We start from the raw sequence: 26,820 nt of genomic DNA, 5'->3' as shown, positions 1-26,820 counted from the left end.
ATCTAATATACGAAAGCTTAGTTACTGAAGGAATCAATAGTAGTGACTTGTGCATTTACCATATTAGCCAGAGATGAATGTAAAGGGATGCCATCAGCTCAAGTGTACTCTGTTTTTTGTTTTTAAGTGGTTCAGGTACGATACCTCCTCCTGAGCCCATGTCATTTTGTGGTTTTACAATCACTTTTTACCGATTTGATTTAAAGGGTTTCTTTTCTATACTTTAAAACATTAAAAAAGATCCACAAAGTAAAACCAACTACATAGGGAAACACAGGGATGCTATATGCAAGCCTTAATGCACAAATGCACAAAATAACTGGAAGATAAATTCTCCCCATTTTCATCCATAATAGTCTTTGCATGCTATTTGCGGATAAAGTGAAGTAGGATTTAAACTACTACTAAAGTTAAACATTTTAAAATCAGCAGGTCCAGATAACATGCATCCAAAAGTTTTAAAAGAATTGGCTGAGGAGCTCATTGGATCATTAATATTGGCCTTCACTAAGTTTTGGAACAGTGGGGCAGTTCCAGAAGATTAGGAGAAAGCTACGGGTATGTCAATATTTTAAAAGGGTGAATGGGATGACCTGAGTAATCATATACCTGTCAGTCTGACATTGATCCTGGGCAAGATAATGGAGGAGCTGACACAGGACTCTATTAATAAACATTAAAGGAGGGAGTGTTTAACTTGGTACCTCACAATATTTTGATTTAAAAAACTAGAATTTAAAATTAACATGGCATGCTTTAAACAGACTATACCAGCTAAGTGATAGGTCTCATAATGTAATTGTGACCAGTGAATCATCACTGAGCAACTGTGTTTCTAGTGAGGATCCAGAGGCAACAGTTCATGGCCCTTTTACTATTTGACATTTTTATCAGCGACCTGGAAGAAAACATAAGATCATCACTGATCAGGTTTGCACAAATTGGGGGAGTCGTCAATAAGGACTGGTCACTGATACAGAGCAAACTGATTTGCTTGGTAAAGCTGGGTGCAAATAAATAATACCATTTTAATATAAAAGTATATATCTAGGAAGAAAGAATGTCAGCCATACTTACAAGATTGGGGACTCTACACTAGGAAGCAGTGACTTTCAGAAAGATATGTGGGTTCTGGTGCATAACCAACTGAACATGTGCTCCCAAATCAACACTGTACCCAACAGAGCTAAAACGATTCTTGGATGCCTGTACAGGCAAATCTTGAGTAGGAGTAGTGGGGTTATTTTACCTGTTTTTGGCACTGATGTGACCACTGCTGGAATACTGTGTCCAGTTCTGGTGTGTACAATTCAAGAAGGATGTTGATAAACTGGAGAGAGTTTGGAGAAGAACCATGAGAATGATTAAGCGATTAGGAAACATGCCTTATTGTGACTGAGCTCTGAGTATTTAGCGGAACAAAAAGAGAAGGTTAAGGGAGGGAGTTGTTTACAGTCTTAAAAATTTAATAAAGGGCTCTTCAACCTAGCAGAGAAAGGTATAACATGATCCAACATCTGGAAGTTGAAGCAAGACAAATTCAGACGAACGTGTTGTTAAAAAAAAATTAACAGTGAGGGTAATTTGTTGGATCATATTAAAGAAGTTCTGTATTAAAATCACAAATGAGTTTCATTCCCCATAATTAGTAATACCCTGGAATTTAAACTAAGAGGTCTCTTGGTTTTTGGTACTGTTTCTCTCCCTCTGTGTGTGAAACTTGCAAGCTGCTAATTGTGTTACTACATTCTAAGACAGAGTCTGTTCTCAAAGCAATTCTTTGTAACAACTACTCACATAGAGAGAGACTCGAAGCAATACTCTGTAACAGAAACAGCACCCAGAGACTCCCTGCCCTTTTGTTGTATTCATCTTGATTTGTTAACAACTGTGATTAAAATAGACCTAGAGGATGTATGTGGATGGATGCTTGGTGTGGATAATAACTAAATGATCAGGGAGGTGCCAGCCCAAGAATCCAGTGTCCATCGGCTGAAGGCGGTGTCAAGTGGAAATAACCAGAGGACCCCCCGAGGGCAGACCCCCCCCACCCAACAGCCTCAAGAATGGGAGAACCAAAGAACAAGATAACATCTGGCAGCATGGCACATTCCTGACAGCTCCATCTGCTGATTGATTCAGCAACAGCATGATGAAGCAATTCCCAAAGACTGACATAGGAAGAAATTTCTATAAAAATGAACGCTAGAAAGTGAGAACTTTGGGGTCTGATTCTGCAAACCAACTTCCAGGAATATCAGATGTGCATCTGACGAGGCCCTGCTCCCTCCTCATGTCCAGGCCACCTGGCCAGTGGCTTGGCATGAGCAACTCCAAGGCTGGTAACTATAACAACAACCTTGCAGAACGTGTGCGTGCGCATGAATGTGTGAATAAATATGAAATTGAATGGAATGTTATAGCTATAACTAACTGCTTACTAGGATTCTTTTTGTATTCACAACAGATGTGGTATTTTGCCTTTTCCCCTTTAATAAGATCCAGATGGTTTTTATTTTATTGGTATAACAAATTAACCATTGGAACAGCTTACCAAGGGTTATGGTGGATCACCATAAAGTTGAAGATATTCTCTAGGAATTATTTTGAGGAATTATTCTATGGCCTGTGTTATAGGTCAGACTAGATAATCACTATGGTCCCTTCCGGCCTTGGAATCTATGAATTAAGTTGACAGTGTGCCTTTAATGTTCTTCTTAAAATGGGGTCTGCATTTAGGCTCATTTATACCCTGGAACTAACCAGACTCAGGATTCAGCACACAAATAATTTTAGACTAATTTTTTTAGTTTTAGATCTTTCAGAACTGCTGGCCAGTTCCAGACTCACTGTGGACTGCATCTTTTCCAGGAAGAACAAAAAAAAATTACTAATACATTAAGATAGCCGTTGGGGCCACAGATTTTGCATATGGAAGTTTTAATTTTTATAACAAATTAGACACCAGAGGGCACTGTGACCAAAGTGGATGCAGGTTGCTTGACTTCCTAAGCAGTCCACAGAAAATCCCCAAACATTGTCTCCTAAAACCCACCATTCAACTACTGAAACCCCCAAGATGCCCTTTAGCTCAGCATTTTTCTCTCCAATATCTGGAAGCACACTGCCTCTGCTACCCCCATGGAGATATGCCTCCTCACCTTCTACAAATGGTTGCCTGAGACTGATGGAATGCAAGCAGATGGCCATTCAGCAAGCCGTGGCCACAGATACTGTTGAAACTGCATCTACCCTACAGACCACCATGACTAAGATTCACAGTGCACTACAAGCTCTATTCAGATGGATGAGTGAAGCAGAACACAATTTCTGAAGCGGATGATGTTTTCAAAGACAACCAACTACAGGTTATGAAGAACTGGAATGATATCAAGATTGTTAAGACCAAGCTAACTAATCTAGAAAGCCATTCATGGCGACGTAACATCAGGATTGTGGGAATACAGAAAGATAAATCTTCTGAATGTCTCTCTAAACTCCTAACATGCCCTAACCAAGATTTTTGTTTTGATATACCTCAGGTACACACCAGTTCCTTGCCCTCAAACCAGTTTCAGAAGATCAGCCTAGAGCACTGACTGAAGTTCATCACTAAGGAACTTATACTGCAGAAATCCAGAGGGGAAAAAAGAAGCTGTTAAGAACATAACAGTCATACTGAGTTAAATCAATGGTCCATTAGCCCAGTATCCCATCTCTGACAGTGGCCAGAAGGGAGCGAATGAACAGAACAGGGCAATTTCAAGTGTTCCATCCCGCATCATGCAAGGCCAGCTTCAGGCAATCAGAGGTTTAGCAATACCATTGCTTTATTAGATGGTGCTTCCTTATAGACTAATGTATCAAGGCTCTGTTGGTAAAGGGGATTACTAGAGCTGTAACATTTGGGTCCCAGGAGCTGTTTCACCTCATGCAGCCACCCTCCCCATCCCACAGGTGGCAAGTGGGAATTTTGGATGTTTAAACAAGACACTTCTTTTTGACTATATGGTACTAATGTCTATTTCTCTCTCCAATATCTTTTCCCCATTTTGTTTTTTCACTTATTTAATTCCTCTCTCTCCCCACCCTTCCCATTATCCTCCCATGCTGGAAATTTCCTTCCCACGCCTGCTGAATATATACTGGGAAGCAACAGCCTCCCCTGGATTATATAAAACTTTTGCTGTTTAGCTATGCAAGAACCATACCCTGTTCAAGAAAATTTGCAATTTTTCATTTATTCACAAACTGACTTTATACTTCATCTGGTACATTTTAACAACGAAGGCACCCATAATTAAACATGTCTCCTGGAATATAAAGGGTTTTAATAACCCTATTACCAAATACACTCATTACTAATGATGACATCACCATGCTCCAAGAGATATGTGACAGAACTTGACGATCGTAAACTGAACAGAGACTGGGTAGGCCTCATTTTCTAGTTGCTTTAATTCTAAAACGAGAGACAATGCTATATTAATACATAAAAAGGTGAATGATCAAAAGAGGTCTGAATGAGGGCAGATGCATTGTCCTTAAGGCTGAAACTGGCAATTCTGTAATCATCTTTGCCAATCTCTATGGGCCAAACAGAGATGATCTTAATTTTTTTCATACTTTATGAATATAAATGACAAGGTCAGATCCAATTATTATAGATAGAGACTTTAACGAAACTCTAGATCCAGTCTTTGATAAATTTCTCCATCTCCATATAACACCGCTAAAACCTGTCAGGTACTTCATATATACCTGCCTAATTCAGGCTTACAAGGTATGTGGCAATTATAGCCTCTGTCCTTAGGATTGCCCAGTTTTGTTTTGTTTTTTCCCCAGCAGGTCATTCAACACATTCAAGATTGGACTATTTCTTACTATTATCACTTGATAAATCCCATCATTTATTGTGGTACTGTTATATTGTTATAGTTGACAATGCTCCTATGCATGTCTTTTAGGCCTACAGGGTATGTACCCGCCAACTAAAATGTGAGATTGAATACCTCTGAAATTTGATACTCACTAGAGTTACCAAATGATGTAAGAACTTTTTTCTTTTTCTTTCTTTAAAACAAATGCTGCCATTTCTTCACCAGCTGCCACATTTTGGGAAGCCATGAAAGCCTTCCTCAGAGACTCTATCAACTATTATGCGACCTTTATAAAAGGAGTGGAGAGAACAGAGAATTGATACCATTGCAAAGGAAATTAAGACCTGGGATGAAGACTATGCTTCTGCCCTCTGCCTAAAGAAACTCAGAACCCTCATCGAAAGGTATGAAATCAATAAACTTCTGCCCCAAAAGGCAGAGTTTACGTTATTTTGTTTGATGCAAGATTACTGGGAATCTGGCAAGAAAGCTGGCAAGCTATTGGCACAAAAGGCTAACAGAAATGAGACTGTTGCTATTCTCGACAGTAACAAATTATATACAACAATTAAAACAGATTTAAAACTATGTTTAGCTGAAGAGGGTATTGGTAAAGATGCCCTAGTAACTATTCTAATGGATTGTCTAGGATATTCATCTCTAAGTCTCAGAAGGAATTTAGAGACACCCCGCTAGAAATCACAGAACTGACTCAGGCAATAAAAGAAATAAAAGGTTGGAAAGACTACTGGCACAGAGTAGTTTCCTACTGAATTTTATCAAAAGTTCACCTCCTAGATTAATGAATATTGTCAAGGAGGCCAGGAATCAGCAAACTTTCCCACCACTGTAAGAGAAGCTGTAATTTCAGTTATTTCTAGACCTGGAAAAGACCTCAGACTATGTAGTAATTACAGGCCAATTTCTTTAATCAATTGTGATACTAAAATTTTAAGCAAAAGCTTGTTATGCAGTTGGACAAACGTCTCTAATATGACACACAAATCAGGTAGGCTTCCTTTATAATAGACATGGATCAGATAATGTGTGTCAATTGATATTATTGCCACTTTGAGAGATTCTAAAGAATCCTTAGCTGTCATTTCTTCAGATGCTGATAAGGCCTTTGACTATATAACCTGGGACTATTTTTTTCATGTAATATCAAAATTTTGATTTGATAACTAATTCATTGCTTGGATGGAGCTTTTCTGCTTTAGCCTGACTTACAGGGTAATACCAATGGTATTATTTCTGCCTTTTGTTCCATTACAGAGAGGTCTGAGGCATGACTGCCCCCTTTCTCCTCTTCTGTTTGTTTAGCTTTACAGTGTTAAGCCATTTCCATCCGGGCAAATCAACATACCCATCATACCAGGATGGGATACGAAGAGAGAACAAGTTTATGCTCTACGTGGGTGACGCTCCTGTATTTGTCTCTAAGCCTGATACTGCTATTCCTAATCATTATTAATACGTTTGGACACAGGTCAGGACACAAAATTAATTGAGGGTAAATCAGAAATCCCGGGCATTAACATATGTGCCACAAGGGTTTTCATCAAATTTGGACTTTCAGTGGCAATCCTCTTGCATGAAATAGAGAAATTTTGTAGCGATAATCAAGGTGGGCCATTGCCAGCAGTTAACAGGAACGTCTGAGGAACGGGGCGGGGAGGGGAATAAACATGGGGAAGTAGTTTTACTTTGTGTAATGACCCATCCACTCCCAATCCCTATTCAAGCTTAAGTTAATTTTATCCAGTTTGCAAATTAATTCCAATACAGCAGTCTCTTGTTGGAGTCTGTTTCTGAAGTTTTTTTGTTGTAATATTGCGACCTTTAGGTCTGTAATCGAGTGACCAGAGAGATTGAAGTGTTCTCTGACTGGTTTATGAATGTATAATTCTTGATGTCCGATTTGTGTCCATTTATTCTTTTACGTAGAAACTGTCCAGTTTGGCCAATGTACATGGCAGAGGGGCATTGCTGGCACATGATGGCATATATCACATTGGTAGATGTGCAGGTGAACGAGCCTCTGATAGTGTGGCTGATGTGATTAGGCCCTATGATGGTGTCCCCTGAATAGATATGTGGACACAGTTGGCAACGGGCTTTGTTGCAAGGATAGGTTCCTGGGTTAGTGGTTCTGTTGTGTGGTTGCTGGTGAGTATTTACTTCAGGTTGGGGGGCTGTCCGTAAGCAAGGACTGGCCTGTCTCCCAAGCTCTGTGAGAGTGAGGGATCATCCTTCAGCATAGGTTGTAGATCCTTGATGATGCGTTGGAGAGGTTTTAGTTGGGGGCTGAAGGTGATGGCTAGTGGCGTTCTGTTATTATCTTTGTTGGGCCTGTCCTGTAGTAGGTGACTTCTGGGTACTCTTCTGGCTTTGTCAATCTGTTTCTTCACTTCAGCAGGTCAAAAGGTCCCCCTGCCCCCGCTCTCCTGCTGGTAAAAGCTCACCTTAAGTGATCACTCTCATCACAGTGTGTATGGTAACACCCATTGTTTCATGTTGTGTGTATATAAATCTCCCCACTGTATTTTCCACTGAATGCATCCGATGAAGTGAGCTGTAGCTCACGAAAGCTTATGCTCAAATAAATTTGTTAGTCTCTAAGGTGCTACAAGTACTCCTGTACTTGTGTAAGGTGTCTGATAAGAGCACTCTGTGCCTGGAAGTCAATAAGGAAAACATATACGTGCAATAAGCAATTTTAGGTTTGCTTCCAATGCTATTTCAGCTAAATTTATTTTCAGTGCTTTTGTCAAGCTTGAAGACAATGTACATAATGATACACAAAAAAACTGCTAAACAATTAAGTTGACTATACATAATATACCTGACATAAAACCGCGAGACAAAGGCAACGTAAGTTTAAGTCAATTTAACAGCACATGCGCCCTCACCCTTGCCAGCCACAGGTACACACCTTACTACGACCGGACATCACACCAGACAGCATGCCTTTACCCAATTACTGATTCCAAATACACGCAACTGTAAATTTAAATAAACCGTTAGCCTTCCCTTCTGCACATTGTCTTGCCATCCCAGAAGTTGGCAGAGTGGATTGTGGTCTGTGGTTTGTATGAAACTGTCCCTTTCCTGCCGCCTTTTTGCTTGAGAGAACAGATTTAAAATTTTTATTAATGCTAATGTTAAAGTTATATAATATACAGGTTGAGAAAAGAGAGTGTCTGTACATCTGGGTATAGTGCTTAGATTACCTACAAATACAAAGCTTGTTTTTAAAAGTCATAGGATACAGAGTACATAATCAGCAATAACCTAAATTTAGGTGAATAAATTTAAGAATACAGTTTAAATATTAGAATCCAAAATACTACATTAAGCCCTGGTCTGCACTAGGAGTTGAGGTCGAATTTAGCAGTGTTAAATCGATTTAACTCTGCACCCATCCAAACGACAAAGCCCCCCCCTCCTTTTTTTTTTGACTTAAAGGGCTCTTAAAATAGATTTCTTTACTCCACCCCCGACATGGGGATGAGTGCTGAAGTTGGCCTTGCCGGGTGGAATTTGGGGTTCTGTGGATGCAATTAGACCGTATTGGCCTCTGGGAGCTATCCCAGAGTGCTCCATTGTGACCGTTCTGGACAGCACTCTCAACTCAGATGCACTGGCCAGGTAGACAGGAAAAGGCCCGCAAACTTTTGAATCTCATTTCCTGTTTGGCCAGCGTGGCAAGCTGCAGGTGAGTGCAGAGCTCATCAGCAGAGGGGACCATGGAGTCACAGAATCGCAAAATAGCTCCAGCATGGACTGAACGGTATCTGATCACTGTATGGGGAAAGGAATCTGTGCTATCAGATCTCTGTTCCAGTTTTCGAAATGTCAAAACATTTGTCAAATATTTCCCAGGGCATGAAGGACAGAGGCCATAACAGAGACCCGAAGCAGTGCCACGTGAAACTTAAGGAGCTGAGGCAAGCCTACCAGAAAACCAGAGAGGCGAACGGCTGCTCCAGGTCAGAGCCCCAAACATGCTGCTTCTATGATGAGCTGCATGCTATTTTAGGGGGTTCAGCCACCACTACCCCAACCTTATGCTTTGACTCCTGCAATGGAGAGGGAGGCAACACGGAAGCAGGTTTGGGGAATGAGGAAGATGATGATGATGATGAGGTTGTAGATAGCTCACAGTAAGCAAGCGGAGAAACCGGTTTTCCCGACAGCCAGGAACTGTTTCTCACCCTGGACCTGGAGCCAGTACCCCCCGAACCCACCCAAGGCTGCTTCCTGGACCCAGCAGGCGGAGAAGGGACCTCTAGTGAGTATCTTTTTAAACAGTATACATGGTTTAAAAGCAGGTGTGTTTAATGATTAGTTTGCTCTGGCATTCGCTGTCAGTACAGCTACTGGAAAAGTCTGTTAACGTGCCTGGGGATGGAGCGGAAATCCTCCAGGGACATCTCCATAAAGCTCTCCTGGATGTACTCCCAAAGCCTTTGCAAAAGGTTTCTGTGGAGGGCAGCCTTATTCCATCCACCATGGTAGGACACTTTACCACACCAGGCCAGTAGCATGTACTTGGGAATCATTGCAGAACAGAGCATTGCAGCATATGTTTGCCGGCGTTCAAACAACATCTGTTCTTTATCTCTCTGTTATATCAGGAGAGTGATATCATTCATGGTCACCTGGTTGAAATATGGTGGTTTTCTAAGGGGACATTCAGAGGTGACCGTTCATGCTGGGCTGTTTGCCTGTGGCTGAACAGAAATGTTCCCCACTGTTAGCCACGCGGTGGGAGGAGGCAAAATGTGACCTTGTAACGAAAGCACATGTGCTGTGTATGTAATGTTAACAGCAAGGTTTACCCTGAAAGAGTGTACCCATTGTTCTATAAAATGTGTCTTTTTAAATACCACTGTCCTTTTTTTTCCCTCCACCAGCTGCATGTGTTTCAAGGATCACAGGATCTTCTCCTTTCCAGAGGCTAACGAAGATCAGAAGGAGAAAAAAAAATGCACTCACGATGAAATGTTGTCCGAGCTCATGCTGGCCTCCCACACTGACAGAGCACAGACAAATGCGTTGAGGCAGACAATATCAGAGTGCAGGAAAGCACAAGATGACCGGAAGGAGAGGGGGTGGGCTGAAGAGAGGGCTGAAGCTGATAGGTGGCAGCAGCATGATGAGAGGAGGCAGGATTCAATGCTGAGGCTACTGGAGGATCAAACTAATATGCTCCAGCGTATGGTTGAGCTGAAGGAAAGGCAGCAGGAGCACAGACCCCCGCTACAGCCCCTGTGTAACCAGTTGGCCTCCTCCCCAAGTTCCATAGCCGCCTCACCCAGACGCCCAAGAATGCGGTGGGGGGGGCCTCCGGCCACGCAGCCACTCCACCACAGAGGATTGCCCAAGCAACCGAAGGTGGGCATTCAATAAGTACTGTGTGACCTTGTCCTTCCTGCCTCCACTACCCATCCCAGTGCTTCCCTCCTCCACTACCCCTCCTGGGCTACCTTGGCAGTTATCCCCCTATTTGTATGATGAATTAATAAAGAATGCATGAATGTGAAGCAACAATGACTTCTTTGCCTCTGCAAGCGATGATCGAAGGGGCAAGGGTACGGTGGTTAGCTTACAGGGAAATAGAGTGAATCAAGCGGGTGGCGGGGGAGGGGAGATCATCAAGGAGAAAAAAAACAGAACTTTCACACCATAGCCTGGCCAGTCATGAAACTGGTTTTCAAAGCTTCTCTGATGCGTACCGCACCCGCCTGTGCTCTTCTAACCGCCCCATGTAACGCGGCCAGGCAATTTGCCTCAACCTCCCACCCTGCCATAAACGTCTCCCCCTTACTCTCACAGATATTGTGGAGCGCACAGCAAGCAGTAATAACAGTGGGAATATTGTTTCACTGAGCTCTAAGCGAGTCAGTAAACTGCACCCGCGCGCTTTTAAACGTCCAAATGCACATTCTACCACCATTCTGCACTTGCTCAGCCTGTAGTTGAACAGCTCCTGACTACTGTCCAGACTGCCTGTGTACGGCTTCATGAGCCATGGCATTAAGGGGTAGGCTGGGTCCCCAAGGATAACTATAGGCATTTCAACATCCCCAATGGTTATTTTCTGGTCTGGGAAGAAAGTCCCTTCCTGCAGCTGTTGAAACAGACCAGAGTTCCTGAAGATGTGAGCGTCATGTACCTTTCCCGGCCATCCCACGTCGATGTTGGTGAAACGTCCCTTGTGATCCAACAGTGCTTGCAGCACTATTGAGAAGAACCCCTTGCGGTTTATGTACTCGCCGGCTTGGTGCTCTGGTGCCAAGATAGGGATATGGGTTCCCTCTATGGCCTCACCACAGTTAGGGAATCCCATTGCAGCAAAGCCATCCACTATGACCTGCACATTTCCCAGGGTCACTACCCTTGATATCAACAGATCTTTGATTGCGTGGGCTACTTGCATCACAGCAGTCCCCACAGTAGATTTGCCCACTCCAAATTGATTCCCGACTGACCGGTAGCTGTCTGGCGTTGCAAGCTTCCATAGGGCTATTGCCACTCGCTTCTCAACTGTGAGGGCTGCTCTCATCTTGGTATTCTGGCACTTCAGGGCAGGGGAAAGCAAGTCACAAAGTTCCATGGAAGTGCCCTTACGCATGCAAAAGTTTTGCAGCCACTGGGAATCGTCTGAGACCTGCAACACTATGCAGTCCCACCAGTCTGTGCTTGTTTCCCAGGCCCAGAATCGGTGTCCCACCGCATGAACCTGCCCTATTAGCACCATGATGCCCACATTGCCAGGGCCCGTGCTCTGTGTCCAGGTCCTCATCGCTCTCGTCACCGTGCTGATGTCACCTACTCGCCTGGTTTCGCTTTGTCAGGTTCTGGTGCTGCATATACTGCTGGATAATGCACGTGGCGTTTAATGTGCTCCTAATTGCCAAAGTGATCTGAGCAGGCTTCATGCTTGCCGTGGTATGGCGTCTGCACAGAAAAAAGGCACAGAACGATTGTCTGCCGTTGCTCTGACAGAGGGAGGGCCTGACAACATGTACCCAAAACCACTTGTAACAATGTTTTTGCCCCATTAGGCATTGGGATCTCAACCCAGAATTCCAATGGGCGGCGGAGACTGCAGGAACTGTGGGATAGCTACCCACAGTGCAATGCTCCGGAAGTCGACGCTAGCCTCGGTACTGTGGAAGCACTCCACTGAGTTAATGCGCTAAGAGCATTTTGTGTGGGGACACACTATCGACTATATAAAAACAATTTCTAAAAGCTGACTTTATAAATTTGACCTAATTTCGTAGTGTAGACATACCCTAAGGGAGTGTCTGTCAGTGTCCCCTACACACCCCTCACACCCAGAGCCCTTCCATAACAGTGAATATCCTTTCATGTGAGGGCTGACACTTTTTTTTTTTTTTAAAATAGTGTCTAATTGAGGACAGAGGGTTGCTCAAGTTTCACATCTAGATTTCTCATACCCTAGGCAAGTGTCTTAGTTTTAGGTCAACGAGCAGCTAACACTAGGCCAGGAATTCCCTCACTCTCAAGAGGAGGCGTTCACAGCCTCTGCTACCTCAGACAAAAGGGGAGAGCATCCCAAATGAGTAGTCACTACAACACTACTCCATCACTTTCCTCTGAACTCAGTTTGTAACTATTTAACCTCCCATATGGTCTCCTTCCCTAATTTTACTGCTGCCCCTACCAATAGTATTTCACCAATGAGAACAGCAGTGGAGTTAATTGAGACAATTCCTCTCTATCAGCTGGGCAACTGTGCAGGAGTTGCAGGCAAATAAACGTTATCTTCTGTTATTACGAGGCACAATGAGGAAACCAAACAAAATTAATATCATTTGTGAGGGTGTGGGGAGGGAAAAAAAAGAAGAAGATGGGAGGAAGAGACATGGGTTTGTTTCTTCCTTCCTCCTCCCCAAGGGAGCATCCTCAGCAGCAGGGTACTGCAAGTAGAGCACTGTAAATGTTGCTTTGGGTGCTGGAGCTTCTAGAGTGAAACTGACAAGTCAAGCTGATTTCACTCTGCTACTGCTCTGAAGGGCTACCTGCAGCAGGGCAGATGCCAAGCCCCACTGTCAGACATTTAAGTCATGTCAGGTGGTTGCATTTGTAGTAAGATGCAGAATTCCCACAACAGTCTCAAGCGAACTCCTGCATTGAAACCAAGGAAGTGAGCTGGTTGGTCAGTGATCACTTACCTTTTGAATCAGAAACAGAAGAACAGTTGTCTGACTAAAAAAGGCAACATAGTCTAGGAACAACCACAGAGTTGGGAGCAGGGGTCAGCAACATATCCGTACATGGACACAAGCATCTGTGGTAAAAATGTTGAGGCCCGTGGTAATTTTTCAAGAAACGTTGAATGATTGAATGACATAACCCACCCAATGTCCATCACTAAGTACGGTAATTTTCTTAAGTGTCCTTCAAGCAATATGGTGGTGCCGACCTCTGGTTGGGAGCTAGGAGCTTCAGAGTTCTAACCCCACATCTGCTTAATTAAACTCAGTTAATCTTTGCCTCAGTTTTCATTTTGTACAACAGGGATACTACTTCCCATTCCCACTTCACAGGCTAAGGGGGGTAGTTAGTGTTTGTACAGCATTTTGAAAAATTAGAGCTCTATAATATTTAGCAATTATATATCACATACTTCAGTACCTATTGACTACAAGCTTGGAGATTGGTGGTAAACAGGTGTCTCTTGCTGAAGATGAAACCATAGTTTATTAATGCCTACACATTCAGTGATCAAGGACCAGAAAACCAGAACCAGGTGAGAGGAATCAATTGATTTTTCTGCACTTATTAAAATTCTCTATATAAAGTATTAACTTTTTTGATCGGCTTTATTATTGTTTCACCTACTTTGAAGAAGAAAACTGTAAACACTTCGATAAGAGCCCTGAAAAGCTGTCTAGTTTCACTGTAGTATTTACGTGTTTCAATATGCTCTGCCAGGATGCCATTTTGTAAATTTCAAATCTAAAACGAAGCTCCTCAACAATCTTTAGACAACCATATGCCTAGAAAGAACAGGCTGGGAGATCACAGTCTCCAGCACTTACAGCCTACAACTGTCACAAATGGCTATGCTAGCTCTTCTTACACCAACGAACAAGTCCTGCTTTTAAAGCAGAGCTAAAGCAAGCACATTTATACAGGAGAAAGAAAACTGTTTTACAGCTCAAGTTCAAGACCACATTAAAGAGAATCAGTTAATTCACAAACACCAAATTGCTACAACGTTCTGGCCTTCATAGTCTCCATTAAGGCCATTTGGATTAAAAGCTGCATAACATTTCCATCCCCACCCTTTTAAGTATGCACACAGAAAGGAAGAATGATCAACACACACTGACTGAAACAAATAAATGTGTTCTAACAACAGAAAAAATAAAGCTGGTCTTGGACTTGATGGAGGGCTATGGTTGTGTTACATCCATGTAGATGTTGTCTACACTGGCTCCTCAGCTGGCCAAATCACAAGATTTAAACTCCTAGGCAGAAGTGGTTCAGAAGACAGCTAACAAGAGCCTCCTAGTCAGATCAAAAGATTTTACAGGTTTACTAATGATTTTAGTGAAAGTATGAGCTGATTTATTTATACACATATGCACATGGTGCTCCAAACAATACAGTTTAAGAAAACATGGTTAAGTAATCTCACAGCTTTGCAGTATTCCCCTCCAAGCTAGTCAGCAGTTTTAAGTAACAGTCATGGTCACACATGACCTTGTGACTTAAAAGGTTCAAGAAGAGGCTTGAAAAGGTTCATCACTTAAGGCAAAAACCACACTTGGACATTTCAAAGATTCTACACTTGAAGCAAGATTAGTAGTTTTGTTCTTCTATTTCTCAGTCACTACATAAGCAAAACTGTAAAAAATTCCAGGTGCCAGATACTGAGCCACAATGCATTCTAAATAAATCTAAATCTAAGAGTGAAGGAGAGGGACAGGGGGAAGAGGAGAACTGACAAGTTTCTCTACATTTATTTCACATGGCTATTAGTCTTAGTGGTCAGGTGAAGGTGATGAGAGATTCACATGACTAAGAAAAGCCTCATGAACGGGAAATTCATCTAAGTGCACACAGGACAAAGATTTTTATAGGGTATGATAAAAGTTGTAGTTTGTTTCTAGAAAGCTATTGAATCTTAGATTGAAATTTGCCTTCAGCAGTAAGTGTCCATAGTCTGCAAATTTGGGCATTAGAGCTGAGTCCCTTTTCCCCCCGACTGTAGTGGAAAACTTAACTATAACTGACACTGGAAGGGGTTTACTGATGACACAGATTAAAAAAAGGGGGGGCTGCTTTTTTTCCCCCCATTGGACTGTGATTTCAGAGTTTGTCTTACACCTCACCTCTGCAACTCTTTGAGTACTTATCTCTTTCGAGGATGCAGATGAAGTCAAGAAAATTAATGTTCCTCTAATATTTCCACTGTCTTAAGTAGCAATTATCTATGACCCCATCTAGAACCCAACTATTGCTTAAAGGAGCTCATCTATAGTGCTGCCGCATCAACAAGACTACAGGAAAACCTCTTTCACTTTATGGTAGTAAAGATAAACATAAGCTGCTTGCATTGGCTCTTACCAACTCAATCATGGGAGTCAGCTTTCATGTTAATGCTGAAACTTTTGCTGACTTGTAATGCAAGGCTTTATTCCTATTTCTGAGTAACACACAATGTTTCTTGAAACTGAAATTTGAATGTTTTGTGGGGTAAGGAACACAGCACATCTTAATTTACCAACATCATTGGAAACAGAGTTTTGACATAGGGTCACTTCAGAAATTACGCTTAGGTCCTCAAAATAAATGGTAGAGCTGCAAAGTAACTCCTTAAATCATTCAAGGCCAGTGCCAAGACATATCACCCAATATTTCATTTACACTTCTAGAGCTCCTTGGAAGGGACTCAAGCCTTTAACAGATGCAGTGATTCACTACAACACCCTTGAAGGAGACAAGAAGGTTTATCCATTTTATATATAATGGAGTGTCTTCCCCAGAGCCACATCCAATTTATCAGAGCTGGGACTAGAACAGTAAACTCAATTAATTCCCTGTTCTGTAACCACTGTATCTTACTTCCTTTTCCTTATTTACAAAGATGACATTTACGTTTTCCCTCACCATTCCCCTCTCCTGTCACCAAGAAGACTGGGTAATATACTCTTGCAATTCTGAGAGCTCTGCTAGAAACTCTAGGAAAAACAGTTTTCAACTTGAAGTTTAAGGTACACATTGCCCCCTCAAATTAACATATGCTAGTTTGATGCAAGACAACCCCCTGGCACTCTCTCCACCCAGACATGGGCCCTAGAGACAAGAACACCAGCACCACCGCTGAGGGTGTCCCAGAGCCTCAAGGGAACATCAGAGATTGCAGCAGAATCAGAACTATCCAGAAGAACCCAACAGAACCACATTAGCCCCGGAGTACACCATTAACTTTCTAAAGCTCCAGAGCTTAGAAATACCATGAAGGTGACAGATACAGGAATTAGTTACTTTTTGTAATTTTAGTTTTTTAGAAGGTAAAGCCACTTGAGAGCTGTGATTAGCACAAAAACCCCTAATTTGCTTTAAGTTAAAATGGAAATGAGAGTATACTGGAAGGTTTACTTTTTTAGCTTCTCAGAATGCAAGTCTTCTAGTTGAGTCTATGACAGGGTCAACTTATTTGATCATGCCCCCCGTCTTCATGTCTGTAGAAGTTTACAGCACCCTCCCCGCCACATAAATACATATACTAATATGTGTAGCGGCGGCAGCGCTCCTCTCAAATCTGTTTCCCTCCCCTCCCCCCCCGCCCCCGCCCTGTTGCACAAATGAGCCAACAATCCACTGTAAAACGAGCAAAAGCAAATCTGCAATTGTGGTCCATGCTTACAATTAAATGGGCACACCGCCTCATAGCGAACGGATTAACAACAGATAGCAACGACTTTGTACAACGCTATGCAAGCTAAACAGAACACTGTCAAAATGCACAGCACCATCTGAGGACTGGATAGGTCTGGGGGAATCAGCTTTTCAGGTTATTCACTGGTGTAGGTAAAATGTGCACAATAAATCTCATCCCCCCACCGCCCCCGCAAAAGCTTCTCATGCCCTCCCTTCCCGGAGTATACTCCACACCCCCCAGAGTGGTCTGCCCCTCCAGTTTGAAAACCTCTGGTCTATGATACTGTAGTTTCATATTTCAGTACAACTGTACACCTCTAAAACAAAGGCATGATTTAACCCAACAAGAAAAGAGAGAAGTCTAACTCTGGGCTGACATTTTGCCTTAAGTACCTTCCCTTGATAAAACAGATACTACCAAGGTATTTCTTCTTCACATTGCTTCTCTTCATGTGTCAGTATAATAATGCCTGCATCTGAAATTTTCCATGCATCTGAAGTAGTGGGTTTTTTACCCATGAAAGCTTATGCCCAAATAAATCTGTTAGTCTTTAAGGTGCCATTGGACTCCTTGTTGTTTTTGTAGATACAGACTAACATGGCTACCCCCGATACTTGATACCAAGGTATTGACTGGAACACTGCCTCTTGCTCTAGCAACCAGAGACAAGACTGAAAGTTTCACCTTGAAGCTATAAAGTTAATTTAATGGGCACTACCAAGGTTTAGGTCAAAAGTCTGGTCTAATTCAACAGATCTTAATGGGCTTATATTCTAAACAATTAAAATATATATTCTAAAAACTGCATATTTTGAGTCCACAACAAACGTTTTCCTTATTTAAGTAAAAGAGCATTTCACTGAAGTTTGAGACATTAGATCATTTGATTTTTTAGGGCTTTGAGAAATAGTCTCTAACCTTCACATGCAGTTTGCATGATTAATCAGGTTTTCTAAGAAAGTGATGTTATCCAACCAATTTGCAAAACTGCTTAGTTTAAGACCCATTATATATTTAATTTTTTTTAAAAATGGGCAATCAAAAGGATTTAAAAAGTCACTGGGACATTTGCTAGAGTTAGGACTGACCAGAGCATATAACGGGGAAGCTATGGCAGTACTGGTACAACATGTTTTCTTCAACCACAGCAGATCTTTGGAGCATGACAGCAAAACAAAAGTGCTGACACATTCAAAGCCCAAGTGGGAGTTATACTATGAGATCAAATATAATTGATAGTACAGGCAATGAAAGAAAAAGCTCTTAAGAACTAGCTTTCTTTCAATGAAAATGTTGGCTCAATTCATGAAGATTCTTTTAATAAAAAATGGTTAAATTTCTTTTACAGGACAATCTAAAGTCAGTTTCCTTCTCAGTTTCTTTGGAGGTCACTCCAAAAAAAACTTTTCCAATGTAACTTAAGAATCTTTTAGCTTATGCTTGTGAATGTCCTAAAGGTAAGATCCAAGTCTTTATAAACTATATTAATTTCAAGTGGTCACAAATGTATGTTCATTAAACTTGCCATTTTCCTCACTTTTAGGACATTCTACCTTGAATTATTGACCATGATTAGGTAAGATTTTATATTTGACAAAAAGTGAATTAAATAGCTCAATGGAGGTTGATCACTTCAACATTATTTTTTGCAACTAATCCATGCTCCAGCCCACAACATAACACTAATGCACAATCTTTTAAAAATAAGCAAACTGGTACACAAGAGACACCTAATGTAGTTCACTTTTATTGATAGCTAGTCTGACAGTCACGTTTGTAATCAGAGCTACTGGTAATTCAGGTTTTTTGGCTCATTGTTAAAGGATGGACTTGTTCCAAAATTTCAGCCTGGATTCAAATCTAATACTCCATCCTTAAACTTTCCCCACAAGTCAAAATACTTTGGCACAACGCACACTACCATATTGCTCTGAAACCGTGTCAATATCTTGATACCATGGAGCAAGATAAAATGTCAACCTGCATCAGAACCCTCGGAATTTTTTGGTCAAGTAGTTTTCACGCACAAATGTGGTTCTGGGGCAACTGAAGTGAACCACTTCAATGTTTTCAATTTCTTCCCATTCTCCCCCCAAATTCCTCATTGCTTTTTTTATTTGGCCAAAACTTTGTCGAATTTACAAATAATTTTCAACCCAATAAACAAATGGAAAAAAAATTGAAAAAAAAACTTTTAACTGTTCATTTCAATTTTTTAAATGAAACATGTATTTGTTTCAAAATGATACCATTTTGAAATGTAGATGGATTTGTTTAAAAAATATACACCCCACAAAACATAAAAAACTGAAAAAACCCTAACTGAAATTTTTGTTTCTTGTTTCAGTGAGAAAAACCAGTTCAGTCACTGAACTGAAAAGAAAACCCACCAATTATTCACCCAGCTCTAATCATAACACTTTGGAGAATCTTGTTAAATGTCACAAGCCAAAGTGCATCAGGTGAATACTTAGATGAGAAACAGAAAAATAAGAAGTGCTATTCTCAGCTACCTAGAAGAAGAGTAGGGAGAACCGTGCAATTCACTGTGCCATCCTTCAGGCATAACAGAACTACTTATCAGAGACTGGGTGGCAACATAGGCAGGATTAAGGACGCCAACCCCAGTGACCTAGTCAAATTCCATTGTGGATAATTATGTTCTGCCCACTTTTGTTCCAGTAACCTGGAAAAGTTACTGTTCACTTCCTATCTCTGAACTGCTGTGTAGGACTATCAATTAATGTCTGAGTTTTGTTGGTGATAATGGAGAAAAGATTGCCACAGTGCAGGCATAGAGCATGTAGTTCTCAAAAGCACCTGAGGATGGCAAAACACAATATACATCATAACTCAGTTTAACAGCCATAATTAATTTGTTTCAGGAAGTTTAAGACACTTATTTTAACTGTCCGTTTAATTTTGCTCTATTCTTCTTTTGGTTTCTTAGAGTGAGAAATTTTGAAATAAGGCAGTATTGACTCATTTAAGCATAAAACCCTCCAGCCACTGGGTATGAGTAAGCAAACTGCTTTTGGACATTGGCCGGTTGATTCATCCGTTCCTTGTTTGAACAATGGTCAGCACTAGCAAAGCTTCGTTGTGGGGCAACCTGAGACAGCACCATAACCTGTAAAAGTACCATTATGAGTACCAACACAAAACAAAGATAAAAGATTTTAGTCTTACCAGAACTTCAGCATAAGGTTTCCCGAGACAATTTTTAGATTAAGCTTTGTAACAGGAGTGTCTGATGAAGCAATTAGTTTAAAAAAAAAGTCACTAACCACAAATAACTATTTAGTTAAGTCTTGAGAAACAAGATATTATTACTAGAATAGCAACATCTTAATACAAAGTGCTTGGCAATATCTTAATCAACAAGGACATACAGTTTGTATCTGTTCACATTTGACTAGTACCAGCTATTCTACCAGCGAACACCTATATATATATATATATATATATATATATATTTTAAAGAACAAAATGCTACAACTTCCCATTTGGAGCCTATCATTTTTGATAGCACATCTCCCCGATATAATGAGTCATCATGTCATGCCTGAAAAATATGGCTTTATATTTCCCAAGCTTGAAAATAGGTTTCCTTTGCTTATCCAACCTTGTCTCTTATACCATCTTCTTTCTGCCAGTGATTCCAAACATTGATACTCCATTTGTTAGCTTTTCTTACAACCATCTTTCTGCTTTGATTTGTGGAGTCCTCCCTGACAGCACAAAATATTTTACCTGAGCTGGTTAGCAAGGCCACTACCCTCTCCATTTAAATCCTTCCTCAAGACCCATTTCTTCCAGGACAAACACAAGCAACAAGTTGATCATGTGATTGACTTCTTCCTTGTAAACTGACTGCTGTTTATGAAAAGTGAAAGGGTCTAAGGTAGGGAATGTGGTACAAGGACACTGGAATCAAAATTGGGGAGATAAAGGTGATGAATGGTGCAGGGATAACAAGAGACAAAACTGTTCAGTTTAAAGGTTCCTTGGTTATTTTTAACTGATAAGACATGCATCATCAAAACTCTGATCACCTTGCTTGTACTTTATACCCCTTTCCCTGTCACCTTTCGTTATCATTGGCTTGGATTGAATACACTTTATGTGGATTAATGAATATGCCGTCCCTCCATGTTTTCAACATATCGCATTTTCAGAGTTACTACCAGCTAAATATTCAATATTTAATATAAAGTTATAAAAGTTTATCATTAAATTACCATGCCCATTAAGCTCATTAACTGATTTAAAGCTAAACCCTATCGCCAGTTATGAGATTTAAAATGACGACAAAGAACTGCAGTTCTTCACAAACATTTAGCTTAGACAAAAACTCTTACTTTTCATTTCTCTAAAATAAGGCAAGTAGTTAATATTTAACTCTATTCTCATCAGTTTAAAGACAACTTCTGAGAATGACCTAAATTGTTATCAGTGTCTCAAAGGAAGAAAGGGTCCTGGTCTAACATCTCCACGTTGTTCTGTAACAGTGTTAAAAATAAGCTCTCAGCTGTAAAACCATGGAAGCAAATTTATTTCAACTGATGCATGAACCCGATATTTAGATTGAACCATACCTTTTTACATGGTATTCTTGTATAAAGGCATGCAATATGAAGTTAAAAGCAAGTGATACTAGTTACAGATTATTCCTATGCAGGCCTTTTTCCAATATATAAAAGTGTGGGAATTTGAAGACAAGAATAACCAGGAGAAAGGTACTATAAGTTTTAAGGTGGTAATGCACTTATGACATATCTTGAAAATATACCACTACTAGTTAAGGAAACACTTTATGCTTTACCACAAGTGGGGAAAAAACACCTTTCTTGTTCGAATATGGATTTTAAAAAAACAAACCAACCTAGTTTTTTTTCCACTTGAGTTTCTATATGAGTAATCATTTATTCCAGATATATTAAACCAATTAAAATGTTTAAAATGTTACTGTATTATTGAAAGCTAGACCACAATACAAGTTTCAGCATTCTGGGGCAGAAAAATATCCACTTCTATATACCATATAGAAAAATAAAGCACTATTTACATTATACGCCTCTCAGGTACCATCCCAGTTCTTTCAACATTTAGAAAGCTAAAGTCTTATCCTAATAGCGAAGATGTGAAACTACTGATAAATGTATGTTGATTAACTTTACATTTCAGAACACATTTTCTTAGAAAGTTGATTTGATAAGGTGTACAGTAACTGACATGTCAGATATACAGCCCTAGAGATGAGTACTCCTCAGGTAAGTTTGGGGGGAAAAAATATCATTTGGGAAATAACGGTAGTTCTAAATAGCCCAATCAGATTCACAGCACAAAGTGAAGTTTGGAAAAAGTTGCATGAAGGGCTCCAATGTGCAACCCCCTTCTCTTACTTCACTTAAGTTAGATTCTCAACCAAATGTTGTTGAACTTTCAGATGAAAGCCAGAAAAACTAGACCACAGACACGATCTAGGAGAGCAAGTAATAGACTGGAAGTCAGAATTCCTGATTTTTAACCTCACCTGTGACTCAAACTGGCTCTGAAACCACCTCTCCCTGTGACCACAGGCAAATCTCAACTTCACTTTGCCTCAATATCCACACCCGCAAAGTAGAAATGGTGATATTCTTCTGCCTCACAGGACTTACGTGCAACATGGTGATTGAAAACACTGAACATATAAAGTAGTAATTTTGAGTATCTGTACAAACTAAAATTAAGAGGGGAAAACTTGGCTGAAGCAGCAAATGGAGGAACCAACAGCAACCACACTTGATAAAAAGCAATATCTGAGGACCCAATACTTTTTGCTGGTGCTTCTTTTGGCGGGTTCCTACACGTGCCTTTGAATCTCCTAGGCATATTAACTCACTTGTGTCCAGGGGAAGATTTGCCTACAGGAATCCAGGCAGCAGCGCCTGGCTGAATGGGGCAGGGCAAGGACCCCACGTCTCCGCCCGCTAACGTATCTTTACACGACACCCCCGCCCCCATCCCGGCCTCGAGGGGAGCAACGCTGCCGCGGGGCCGGATCTCCGCTGAGACTCCCTGTCAGGGAGGCCAGACCAGGGCGGGGAGGCAGAGCCGCTTTAGGCAGCGACTGGCTGCGGCTCCAGGCCGGGAGATCCAGCCCCCGGGTAGGGAAGTGCGCAGGACGCTCCCCAGCAAGGCCGGGCAGCTGCCGTGCGGGGCTCTGAGCAGCCGACACAGCTCGGGGCCCCGGCCCGGCCCGGCCCCACACCGAGGAACTCGCACTCGCCACGACCAGCAGCGCCCGGTGCCGGGATCCAACTCCCGCAGCAGCAGGATCTGCGGGTAGGAAGATGGCGGCCCTGGCCGCCTCCCCGGTGAGAGGAGGTGGCGGGTCGCAGCACAGGGAGGAGCCGGAGCGAGGCCGGCCAAGGGGAGGGAGTGGGCCCGGGGAGGTCCCTTCAACCCACCTGTCACCAACAGCCACTGCCACCCAGGCCGCTCACGTCTCCGCTGAGGTCGATGCCGGGGCCGCTGCCGGGGTCTCCGCGGGGGCTGGGGCCTCTCACTCCTGCCGGGGTCTCCGCGGGGGCCGGGGCCTCTCTCCGCCGCCGCCACCACCACCAGGGCCTCGCTGCTGCCGGATCCCAGGAGGAAGAGGATGGAGAGCGGGACCCGGGGGAAGGAAGCGGCGGCAGCGGCGGCGGCGGCGGGAAGGGGGGGGCGTGGACAAGGAGGAGGCGGCGGCGGCACTTGGGGCCCAAAACGTCTCTGATCCCAGAAGCAGCAACACCCCGCTCGCATGAGAGACCCACAACCCCGCTTCCGGCTCCTGGCGGAAGTCCCGCCTTCGCCAGCGGAAGATATTGGTCGTCGCTAAAATTTCCCCAGCCCGCAGCAGCCGCCGATGATTGGCGGAGCGGACTCCGCGCGCGGTGTGACGTACTTCGGCACGTGACCAGGTGCCGTCACCAGCCCTGAATGAGCGCGCGGAGTGGGGAGGGCAGTTCCCCTTCTCCCCCCTCCCCCTCGCACCGAGCACGCCCACCGGAGGAATGTGACTTCTCCCTCGCCGTCCCTCGCTGCTCGTGCAGCCGGAAAAATTAAAGGGACCGGTACGGACAGAGAACTAGTCACAGTGTCCCCCCCCGGGGCGTGCTACCTCCCTTTAATTGGGGAGAGCGTCCAAGGCCGATAACGGCTGCCAGCCCCACCTCCTTCGCTTAGGCCGGGCACGCGTAAGCTTTCCTTCACTAGCATGGCCACCGTGGGAAAGGGGAGCTCTAAATCACGCCTCCAGGTTCCCTTAATGGGGGCCACCCCCCATTTAACCTAGAGACCCCCCACTTCCCCTTTAACGGGGGCACCCCCACTTAACCTAGAGCCCCCACCACCACTTCCCCTTTAACGGCGGACACTGCCCACTCAACTAGAGCTCCCCCACCACCTCCCCTTTAATGGAGGGACACGCCCACTCAACCTAGAGCCCCACCACCACCTCCCCTTTAATGGAGGGACACTCCCACTCAACCTAGAGCCCCACCACCACCTCCCCTTTAATGGAGGGACACGCCCACTCAACCTAGAGCCCCACCACCACCTCCCCTTTAATGGAGGGACACGCCCACTCAACCTAGAGCCCCACCACCACCTCCCCTTTAATGGAGGGACACGCCCACTCAACCTAGAGCCCCACCACCACTTCCCCTTTAATGGAGGGACACTCCCACTCAACCTAGAGCCCCACCACCACCTCCCCTTTAATGGAGGGACACTCCCACTCAACCTAGAGCTCCCCCACCACTTCCCCTTTAATGGAGGGACACGCCCACTCAACCTAGAGCTCCCCCACCACTTCCCCTTTAATGGAGGGACACGCCCACTCAACCTAGAGCCCCACCACCACTTCCCCTTTAATGGAGGGACACTCCCACTCAACCTAGAGCCCCACCACCACCTCCCCTTTAATGGAGGGACACTCCCACTCAACCTAGAGCCCCACCACCACCTCCCCTTTAATGGAGGGACACTCCCACTCAACCTAGAGCCCCACCACCACCTCCCCTTTAATGGAGGGACATGCCCACTCAACTAGAGCTCCCCCACCACTTCCCCTTTAATGGAGGGACACTCCCACTCAACCTAGAGCCCCACCACCACCTCCCCTTTAATGGAGGGACACTCCCACTCAACCTAGAGCCCCACCACCACCTCCCCTTTAATGGAGGGACACTCCCACTCAACCTAGAGCCCCACCACCACCTCCCCTTTAATGGAGGGACACTCCCACTCAACCTAGAGCTCCCCCACCACTTCCCCTTTAATGGAGGGACACGCCCACTCAACCTAGAGCCCCACCACCACTTCCCCTTTAATGGAGGGACACTCCCACTCAACCTAGAGCCCCACCACCACCTCCCCTTTAATGGAGGGACATGCCCACTCAACTAGAGCTCCCCCACCACTTCCCCTTTAATGGAGGGACACTCCCACTCAACCTAGAGCCCCACCACCACCTCCCCTTTAATGGAGGGACACTCCCACTCAACCTAGAGCCCCACCACCACCTCCCCTTTAATGGAGGGACACGCCCACTCAACCTAGAGCCCCACCACCACCTCCCCTTTAATGGAGGGACACTCCCACTCAACCTAGAGCCCCACCACCACCTCCCCTTTAATGGAGGGACACGCCCACTCAACCTAGAGCCCCACCACCACCTCCCCTTTAATGGAGGGACACTCCCACTCAACCTAGAGCCCCACCACCACCTCCCCTTTAATGGAGGGACACTCCCACTCAACCTAGAGCCCCACCACCTCTTCACATCAAATCCCTGGATATCAGCTTTATACCCACAGATCATTTTTGCAGATCGGATGCAGATACAAATTTTAGAGTAGCAGCGGTGTTAGCCTGTATTCACAAAAAGAAAAGGAGTATTTGTGGTATCTTAGAGACTAACAAATTTATTTGAGCATAAGCTTTCATGACCTACAGGTCACTTCATCGGATGCATGCAGTAGAAAATGCAGTGGGGAGATTTTATATACACAGAGAACATGAAACAATGGGTGTTACCATACACACTGTAACGAGAGTGATCAGGTAAGGTGAGCTATTACCAGCAGGGGGGGGGAATGGGACGACGACTTTTGTAATGATAATCAAGGTGGGCCATTTCCAGCAGTTGACAAGAACGTGTGAGGAACAGTAGTGGGGGGGAAAATAAACATGGGGAAATAGTTTTACTTTGTGTAATGACACATTCGCACAGACACACCCCTAGAACCCAGACCGGGGTATTTTATCTGCTACCTAAGATCCATAAACCTGGAAATCCTGGACGCCCCATCATCTCCGGCATTGGCACCCTGACAGCAGGATTGTCTGGCTATGTAGACTCCCTCCTCAGGCCCTACGCTACAAGCACTCCCAGCTACCTTCGAGACACCACTGACTTCCTGAGGAAACTACAATCCATCGGTGATCTTCCTGAAAACACCATCCTGGCCACTATGGATGTAGAAGCCCTCTACACCGACATTCCACACAAAGATGGACTACAAGCCGTCAGGAACAGTATCCCCGATAATGTCACGACTAACCTGTTGGCTGAACTTTGTGACTTTGTCCCCAAATGTGAAATAGTTATGGGTGAGGACAATGTATACCTTCAAATCAGTGGCACTGCTATGGGTACCCGCATGGCCCCACAGTATGCCAACATTTTTATGGTTGAGTTAGAGCAACGCTTCCTCAGCTCTCGTCCCCTAATACCCCTACTCTACTTGCGCTACATTAATGACATCTTCATCATCTGGACCTATGGAAAAGAAGCCCTTGATGAATTCCACCATGACTTCAACAATTTCCATCCCACCATCAACCTCCGCCTGGACCAGTCCACACAAGAGATCCACTTCCTGGACACTACGTGCTAATAAGCGATGGTCTCATAAACACCACCCTATACCGGAAACCTACTGACGGCTTTGCTTACCTACATGCCTCCAGCTTTCA

General features: G+C 43.5%; 1 protein-coding gene across 2 annotated transcripts in view; it reads right to left on the bottom strand.

Annotated features, from left to right (window-relative positions):
* LARP4B (La ribonucleoprotein 4B) overlaps positions 1-23,644 on the bottom strand; it is a 111,948-nt gene extending 88,304 nt beyond the window's left edge. Inside the window, exon 1 of one of the 2 annotated variants that reach the window (XM_048837660.2) lies at positions 23,268-23,644. The gene's annotated coding sequence lies outside the window, so the exon portion shown is untranslated. Of the gene's footprint in view, positions 1-22,348; positions 22,370-23,267 lie in introns of those variants that run through there. The other variant, XM_048837661.2, reaches the window with a different exon arrangement.
* Positions 23,645-26,820: the final 3,176 nt, after the last annotated feature.

This window comes from Caretta caretta, chromosome 2 (assembly GCF_965140235.1).
Source record: "Caretta caretta isolate rCarCar2 chromosome 2, rCarCar1.hap1, whole genome shotgun sequence".
In the NCBI taxonomy this organism is placed as follows: Eukaryota; Metazoa; Chordata; order Testudines; family Cheloniidae; genus Caretta; species Caretta caretta.
This window is presented reverse-complemented; position numbering and strand designations above follow the sequence as displayed.